This window comes from Manacus candei, unplaced genomic scaffold (genome assembly GCF_025592945.1).
Source record: "Manacus candei isolate 608988 ecotype Guabito, Panama unplaced genomic scaffold, ASM2559294v1 h1tg000018l, whole genome shotgun sequence".
Taxonomy (NCBI): Eukaryota; Metazoa; Chordata; class Aves; order Passeriformes; family Pipridae; genus Manacus; species Manacus candei.
The window spans coordinates 2,374,729-2,384,448 of NW_026138066.1; positions in this window are offsets into that span (position 1 = coordinate 2,374,729).

The window sequence follows — 9,720 nt, forward strand, 5'->3', positions numbered from 1 at the left end:
AGAATAATTTGGGTTGACAGGGACCTTTAAAAGTCGTGTAGTCCAACTGTCCTGCAATGAGCAGGGACATCTTCAGCTCTTATCAAGATGCTCTTTTCTTTTCTGTCTGTAGGCTTTATATAGCCAGTGAAGAGACAAGGAAGTTCCTCAGTTGCAGACTCTGATTCTTGCCTTCCTTGTCCCTTCAGCAGCAGCTGCTCAGAGAACTGGGTCCTCAGTGACCCTAGCAAAGTGTGTGCTCATCCCTCCACAGTATAGGACACTCAGCTGCTCCTTCCTCTCTACCTTTACTGTGTTGCAGTTGCGCAGCTCAAGCTGCCTTTCCCCTGTGAAATCTTTGTTCTCCCCACAGTGCTCAGGAAAGGTAGTACTGCAATTTCATATTGGTTTCTTTCAGCTTCTTGCATTCAGTGTTAAAAGCTCTTGGTGATGCTGCTGTGACCAACAGCTGGAGGAGACTATGGGATGGGCATCGACTGTGTGATTTGTATCTTGATGCAGGGAAAGCTTTGCTTGCATCTTGTGCTTTGTTTGCCACCAGGCAGACCAACCAGAAGACACAAATACATCTGAAACTCATGTTCATTAATTCTGCTGTTCACAAATACTTGTCTGAAGGCATAAAAGCACATTTCCTTCCTTCTTTCTTCCAACCCATAGGATTTTACCTTTTCACTGTGCTAGCCCTAAGCCTCAGCCTGTGCAATATTTTGTTAGAGACTATAACTGTTTTAGAGGCTGGAAGTCAAAAGCTCTGGAGATTTGACCTCAAACAATGTTTTCTTAGGAAAAGGGAGACTCTCAAAGGTATTGAATGAACACCAGAATTAGATATTAGAAGTTGAATTTATTGAATTATTTTATATATCTATATATAAAAAAATATTTCTCTTAGCTTCCATAAGTTTTCTTTTCTCTCAAGGCCTATAAAATAGAATTTGGAGTATTAAAACACCTCTTTCTTTATAAATAAAAAAGAAAGATGCAAAATGAGTAGGAGAGTGTCAAAGAACATAGAATTTATTTAATAGAAAATTTACTAGATAAAGTTTGTAGTGAAATATTACCAGATCGCAAGCAAGGAAAGTACCAAGACCGAGCTCTGACATGCAGGAGTGCCTGTTAGGTACAGACTGATGATCTCTGGCCCTCAGACATTTTTTACTTCTCTTACAGATTGTTAGACTTACCCCTTCTCTCCTTTCAGCACTGCTGTGGGCTCTTCAGACACATGCAGTGACTTTAGTTTCAGTTCATTGGCTTGAAGGCATTCTTATTCTTGTCTGCATGTGTGGCCAGAAGGACTATATTCTACTATGTCTCCACCTCTTGAGAAAACAGGAGAAAAAAAAAAAGAGAAAAAACAATACATATATATACATGGCAAAAAGGGCATAAAAATTACAAAGTCCAGCATTCAAAAGTTAGGCAATGTCAGACTGAATTTCTCAAGGCATCCTTAATTTTGCCTCCTGGTGAATATGCATTATGATACAGTTTTAATTACAAGGTTGCATACTATTACTTTTCCCCAGGACACCTGCTTCAGCAGGGCACAGGATGGATGGTGCTCACTTAATGAGCAGCTATTCAATATGTTCTTTTATCCTCATTGCTTGGCGTTTGGCCTCAGGCCTTATTTACTGCACACTGCTCAGTCTTCGTTCTAAAGACAGAATTATTCATTTCCTACGTGACTGTTACTGCAGTTCTCACTCTATCTGAAACGTTATAAACTTTAATGACTCTTTACAATACCCTAGGAAGAGCAGGGTCCACTGACCCCCATTTATAGATACAGGCCTGCAACATTTCCACTTATCCTGGTTTTAACATTCATTTGAATTGCTTTCTCTTCCGTCCTTTCAAGAGAAGAACTTCTTTTACAAGATGTTTTCTGCACCTTATTTGCTGAATGTTGTGGTTGAAAATTTTAAAAAGCAGTGCAATCTGGGGTAGCAGTCCCACATGGAAAATTTCGGTGCCTTTGACAGAACAAAAAGCTTTGTGAAAACACAGTGCTGTCTATACAAGGGAAAAGAGTGACAGGTGTCACTCCCAGTTACAGAAGCTGTGACTAGCCCCTTCTGTAGTATTTATATAGGTGGGAATTTATGTGCATGTGCACAAGACATATGTGACATGCAGACCTCTATGTACAGGGATACACATAGAAACTGCTATGTACAGAGGAACAAAAAGGGGTATATATTAAAAAAAGGCTCAAGACTTCCCCAAGTACCCTTTCCCTGGGCTTCAGCACACCTTTGTACAGTTCCTCCAGCTGAGGAGCTGGTCAGTGACTTCATGGCTTCTTCCTTAATCATATAATGAACAGATTTGCTTACAAAATCTAATCCTTAGAAAGTAAATTTATTTTAAACCCTGGACTCTGCATATCTGTTTCTAGTAATGTGAGCTGTTTTAACCTACCTTTTTCTAAAAAGAAAGGAAGGTGGGCAAAAAAATTGGGTCTTTCCTTGCTTGACCTCTTCTGTTCACCACATAAAAGCAGTGAATTAAAATAAGGACATGGAGATATTCTATCCTGGGCCAGTGAAATCCAATATCATTTGGTAGATTTTTTGGCTTAAGAAGGTGGCAGTTTGCAGGTGCTTCAGAGAGATTAGCCTCTCTAGGAATCACTGAGACAAAATGGTAGAAACAATAGCAGAAAGAATCTCTTTGCTGTGCAGCTGGAAGATGATTAAAACAGATAAATTACTCAAGCATTGATTATTTTTTTTTTACTGTATATATAAAAATACCAACCAATTGGGTAAGTTTTTGTTTGGTTGGGGTTTTTTTTATGGAATAAATCACCAGCAGCCAAATTGAGATTAGCTGGAGAATTACTGGTGTACAAGATGGGAACCACTGAACCTCCAGAACCAGGTGACCTTTTTTGGTAAGCAGGGAGACAGGCATAAGGATCAAAGCCAACCTGTCTTTGCCATTTTTCTTTTCTCTTTCTTTTTACCCTTTTGGCTGCTCAGAGTGTTCAAGCACTTGAATACCCTGATCCATCTTCTCTGCATTCATCATGACAGTCTGTGTATCTATGCCTTTAATTGATGATTTTCTGAACTTCATTCCCTGTATAAGAATATATTCTTTTTCTAGACTATATGAATCTACCTAATTGGAGAGTAGGATCCACTAGGTTATGGAATAGTGACTGTAGATAAACTTTTTCACTGTTCATGAATGCCTATATCTGATGCTGCAGTTTTGAGTATTTCAGAGTTCAGATGTGAATTTTTAACATTCTCGGGTTTAGCATTAGGACATATGAGTTTGAAAAGCAAGATTTGTTTGAAAGTCATAAAAGAAATCCTGGAGAGAGGACCCCAGACTAGCCCTACCCTCTGTGGCCTTTGTGCAAAGATTTTGTAGTCATTTTGGTATTCTAGTAGAGGACCTCTTCACTTCTTTTTTGGTACTGAGGATACAATGACATTTTTTTAGCTTTGATAACTAATGAACGCTGTCTTCTGAAATGCCATAAGATCAAGAAGAGAACTTTGGATGAACTAGATTAATCAGGACTCTATTGTTTTTCCCTTTTCCAGTTCATGGCATATTCTCATGTAGTTCACAGTTTACAGTGCAAGATAAATGGGCAAAATACAATTGCGGGAGATGGAATTTTCTTTCTTCTCTTGACTCATATTTTTTCTGTGTATATTCTCCTTCTATCTTTCCTACTGCTAGGCTTAAAGAGAAATTGAATCTTTCCTGAGGGACTGATGGGAAAAGGAAAATATGTTTTCCTTAAAAAAAATGTGTATTCAAAGACTTTATTAAAAAATTTTTAGACTGTAATTAAAATTAAAAATTAACTGTAGAATAAATGCAATTTATTTTCAAGTGGTTCAGACTTCCAATTGGAACAAGAATTTCAGATGTGCTCCATCTCCTTCTTTTGTGTCCCATTCTGTACAAATCTTTCCTTGACCATCTGCTGAACTACTTTTCAGAATGGCGGCCCATATATTTTTGGCTTCTATTTTTCCTGTTTTCCTTTCTTTTCCTCTTTGGAATCTTAACAGACTGTTTTTAAGTTTTGGTATATATAACCTGCTTAGAAAATAACATCCATTTGGATAGTAATATAATTGGCACTGATTCTGCACTGTTAAATATAATATAGAGTATTGGTATGGTGGAGAAAAAGGATTTTGCTCCATAGGACATCCTGGCATTTCACTGTTCTTTACCATTGAAGATGTTGACACCCAATTACTTCAGCTATCAAAAAAATAGCAAAATAGAGAAATAGTGTTTGACAGGAACATGGAAATTAAAAAACAGCTACCATTGCACAGGTATTTCGCTGTTCTGCTCTTCCTGCAACACACCTTAGCAAGTCAGTGCCTCCGAAAGCCATAGGTCATTCTTAACATTGATCACCTTCCCCTCCTTCTATCACTATATAAATCTGTAAGATATTTGTCCCAAACTTTGCTGAAATGGAGTTTCAGCAGACTCCATTTGCAATGAGATCAGTCTATTATCTGTAATTAATACAATTCTGATACCAGATATGACTGGTTTTTATTTGAAAGGGGAATACGTTAATTTGACATAATACTTTTTTTTTTCACCTAAGGAATGAGAAAAAGACAGACTCTGAGAAGGAAGGGGAAAGGTTCCTGTCCTTGTACCTGCCTTCTGGGGGTGCTCCAAACAACAAGATTCAAAAAATACTCCTAAAAATCTAGCAAACTCAACATCAATTATCTTTCTGTGGTGTTTTCCCCATCCTGGTGACTGGTGGCACAGGATATGGTGCCAGAAAGTCATCAGTCTGGCAGCTGGGGTGTTTTTGTTTTGTTTTGCTTTGCTTTGCTTTGCTTTTCTAACACTGATCCAGTAAATATTTGCTGGGCCATTTGCACCATCTGCCATGCAAATGTTAGTCCAAGGAAGAATGGCAGACGGGGTGGAATATCTATGTTAAAACTCTATTTAAAGTGGAACTGCTGGTGCCAGTGGCAGGAAACTGTGAGAACAAAGAAGCTGAGCAAGAAATACAGAGAAGAAAAGGACATAGCCTCTGCAGCTTTTCTAGAGAATCATCTGTTTCCCAGCACCTCTGCTGAAAATGCAGTGAACATGGAAAATGAAAGACCTACATGTGAGTGGCTTGGCACTAGGAGAGGACAAACTAGTTTGGCTCAATTAGAAAACAGAGACTTTGCCGATATCTGCAACTAAAGATACAAAATTATGTGCCACAAAACCACTTTGGTTTCTGTCTGCTGCTCCTGTGTGCTCAAGGACTGCTGTCTTAGTCAGAAGCTGGAGGAGGCGTGATTTAGAGCCAAGTAGGGATTTTGGGATATGAGAGTGTTGTTATAAACAAAACACTATGAGATGCACTGACATAATGAAATGCCCATGTTGATTCAGGCCAAAGAGGAGAACTTGTGATATTCTTATGAGACGTACCTGGCTTTTGATTGCCTCCTCATTTATGTGAGTCAGCTCCTCATTTAATAGAAGAAAAACTCATCATGTTTCTGAATACTTTTTTTCTTAATGGAACCAGCTTCCTTTCAAGTTTCATTGTTACCCACTGGATCATTTCAGATGAACCCCTTCTCAAAAAAAAAAAAAAAAAACAGACAAGAAAATACACCTTCCTTTTCTTTGAACTGCAATACAGAGAAAGGACCATGATATTGATTTTCAGATGACATGTACCTCATTACAGGTCAAGTCAGCATACAGTAAAACTCATGGGTCTGTGTAACACAAAAGAAAACAATAAAAGGCGATTTCCTGGGCATCAGCCACTCAGTGTTGCTGCAGCCATACAAAACCCTCTGTACTCCTGTTGCTTGACCTTCAATAACTGTAACAATGACGGGTGGTTATGAAAGCACCAAATTTCACTTTCTTCCATTGTAGCATTCTGCACTGACATTTGGGATGGGAATGATTGCTGTCAGAGAAAATGAGATGTCAGGATGCTTGGATAAAGCATCACAGATATCCACGGTGTTAGGAAATCACATAAACAAACCAACGATGCCATGACCAGTGTTAATGGAAGAATGATTATTTCAACAGGGGGAAATAACAACAACCCTCAAAACAGAAAGTGTCTTTCTTCTTTGGCAAAGTGATGAAATGATTACCGGTGTTGTTCCTATTAGTGATTCCTGATTATGTACTTCCAACTAATCTCTGACACAGTTTTTCAGCCAGTGACTATTTCTGGTCATTTTTCTTTACTGTGACAAAACCAAAAGGCTACCTCTCTGCAAGAAAATGCAAAATACCAACCTTCTACCTCAGCTCAAGTCATGATAACAGTTCACAGAGAAAGGGACACCCATGTGTCTTTCAATGTTTCAATGAAAATTAAACTCAAAACCAACTAATCCTTCCTATTGGAAGAAAATATAGCAAATTAGAGTTTGGAAAGCCACGGCTGAATGAACCTATTTACTTTTATTGTATAAACAATAAAATTGTTTTTCGTGTGCTTGATTGCATTGGGTTGATAATTCTCCTTTTGTGCGGACATGACAGTGAGAGAGAGATTTAATTTTTTCTTTCCCATCCATTGTCTCAGTGAATTCACTGACACTCTCAAATCTGCAAAATGCAAATTATACTGTCAAAAGGGAAATCAGGATGGCATTTCTTGCTTTCAGACTTCCTTTGCTGCTGTGTAGGTTATGCTTGCCTGTGTTGGAATGGGGAGTGTTGTGTGCTGTATCAGTGATGGAGTGGCGGTTGTGGATTTGCAAAAAGACAGTGATGTGAATGAATCTGAAGCTGCCATCTTTTTATTGTTTAGTAAGACAAAAGGTAATTTTTAACTCAGTCCCGTGTGTCATTCACATGTGTTCAGCATTCTCTGCAGCACCATCCATCTGCCACCTTCACCCAGCGTGAGGACTGGGAAGCCCACGTCTGCAAATGGAAAGCATACATTAAAAATAATGAACATTTGTTTTGTAGTATACCAGAGCAATTTTTTCAGTGATGTATATGTGCAGGCTTATTTATTTCAATTGAATTTTGTTTCTGTTGTTTAACCTCCATAATAGATATAGCATAATAGATATAGATAAATTATAGATGTATTGATTAATCACAGACATTGAAGAAGGTCTGTGCCCACCTGTTTCTAATTTTAATTTCAAATGACGCTTTTTACCGTGTTGATTTAGTGGGCTCATACCGTACTCAGTTCTTTGTGTCTTGCAACAGGAGGGATGCATCTTCTTTACCTTTCAAGCTGATTGACAGTCACTTCCAAGCAGGAGATATCAGCTGCAGCAAACTCACATTCTTGTCTTCCTTGTTTGCCCCAAGTGAGATGAAACTCTATAAAGGGAGTTTATTCTCTGAGATCACTAGCGCTGAGACTTGGGGCACTGTTCTCTTATGTGTCAGAGGACTGCCAACCCTGACATTTTCAGAGACAAAATTTCACATGCTTTTCTGAAAGGAATTTAAAATTTCAGAAAGATGAGACATATTTCTGAAAATACCCTTATAATGACCAGATCTAGCAAAATTCCTTTCAGAAAAGCAATATTGCTATGTTACAATTTGCAGTGTCACTGCTACTGGCACACTATAGAGGTATGCAGTGCTTTCAAGGGCCTGCACAGTTTAGTGGCTCACATATATTTTATGTGAGCAATTGTAATTACCTGTTGCCTGGGGGAGAGAAGAAATTTACTATATTAAGCACTAAATATAATGTGTAATTGTGTTTAAATATAAACTCTTTCTTTCTTTTTTTTAACAGATCACGCTGAAAGTAATAGTTAATAACAAATAATGTCTGTACATCAGGAGTGACTTTATGAAATTGTAAGTCATGCCTTGACCCACAAAATCTGTTAGTTTGCAATGCCTGCACATGCCTGTTTTTAATTTCCTAACTCTTTTTGAATATCTAAGTTGGGCATGAACTGAACAACACATTATATCAATTGCAGATCCCCCCCAGGGTTACAAAGCATCAGAGCATTCAAACATGTCAAGTGAGATCTATAGCAGGAAAGACAGTATTGTGGGGATCAGGTAGGGTGTTCAGCATTTGTTCTGTTCCTGTGCCGCTTGTGCATGCTTGTTTTGCCTTTCAGAAAGATGGACCTCAGCACAGCTTTGTTTAAGCCAGACTCCAACATTTATATTCTCCAGGTATGTTCTCACTCTCTGCAGTCATCATCCTGGGGCTTGAAAAAGATCACAAGACCACTCTTGCTACCACTACTAACAATGGAAGTAGCTGAGGATGCAGCAAGGTTTCTCCTGTTTGGAGAGTATATGCTACCCATCATCATCATGGAGTTTCTAGAGGTGTGCATGCTTGCCTTCTCTGGTCAGGTGATGTGGCAAAGTAATCTCTTGCCAACAGTGCAGATCTTTGGCTCAGTGCCAATCTCAGACTCTTCCAAGTGCTGTGCTTTCAACTTAGAAGGTGGAAAGAGAGAACTACATGACTTCTGGCTCTGTTACTGCAGACGGGAAACTCAGAGTCAGGGACTGATGTGCCAGAACAGGGTGGGGCTTTTGAGATGGCATGCCAATACAAAGGAAAAGATAGTTTGAATTAAGTCTTCAGGAAGTAAATTAACTGAGTTAGGTTAAACAGTAGTATTTCTCATACTATTCTGTTTCCTGATACCAATCAAGCATAATTAATCTGTATATAAATATTATAATTATGAAGGAAGATAAGGATACATAAGTTGCACCTAGCTGAAATTTTTTTTCTGAAATATTTCTTGAGAAATAAGTCCTTTTTCTAGTGGTTGAGGTTTTTTTTGCTTGAAAGTCTATTTTCATTCATGCCTCAGAAGATGGGGGAAGGCAAATAAAATAATTTTTGACATATTTTCTTTTATTCAGTATTTTTGCCTTGATTGAATCTAGTCAGTGAGCAAGCCACAGGTGACTCAGAGGATGACTGTATGGAAATGGATGCTGTTGCTGGGAGGAAGTTTTTCTGAAGCAGGGGAATGGGAGCCTCAGGTAAGTACAACTACTCATATCCTAGTGTATCTGAAGCTCTGGGCTTCAGTCTGATACATATTGCAACCTGTGAGGCAGATTATTTAGCAACTGAACGAATTTGTTATAATATGGCAATGATGACATTTGTATTGGCATCTGTCTAGCAGCAGATATTTTAGCTTCATGCTAAGCATGATCAAGCCAAACAGGAATTGATTATAAACCCAAGTCAATATTTTGCTGGCAAAAGTAAAGTATTCAGTGAGAAAAAAATGGCCACTTTTCCATGAAACTTATTGTAATGTATTATTAATGCAAAGATGATCAGATAAAAACTGCAACTAGGCAAGCTGTCAAAAACTCGGAGTGAATCAAAAAATTATAAAACACTATTGAGTTAAAACAATCCTATTATAGATCCCAGCAATCATTTTTGCTGCAGCATGCTCCTTAGATTATTTTACTATTGAGACATTAGTATACAAGGATTTAGAGCTTTGAAGCTTCCCCATCATTCTCTCATTCACTCTCTTCTTTTGGAATGGCATAAAATTAAAAATGAAATTTACACAGTAAATTATTTAGCTTCAATTCACATTTGAATTGAATAAGAACAATAGTTTAAAATAATGGCAGTACTTTTTCCTTTATGGATTGTATTTTGCTGACTTGCATGAAAAATTACTGCTATTACATTCAACCAGAATAAATTGCTATATGAAATCTGTA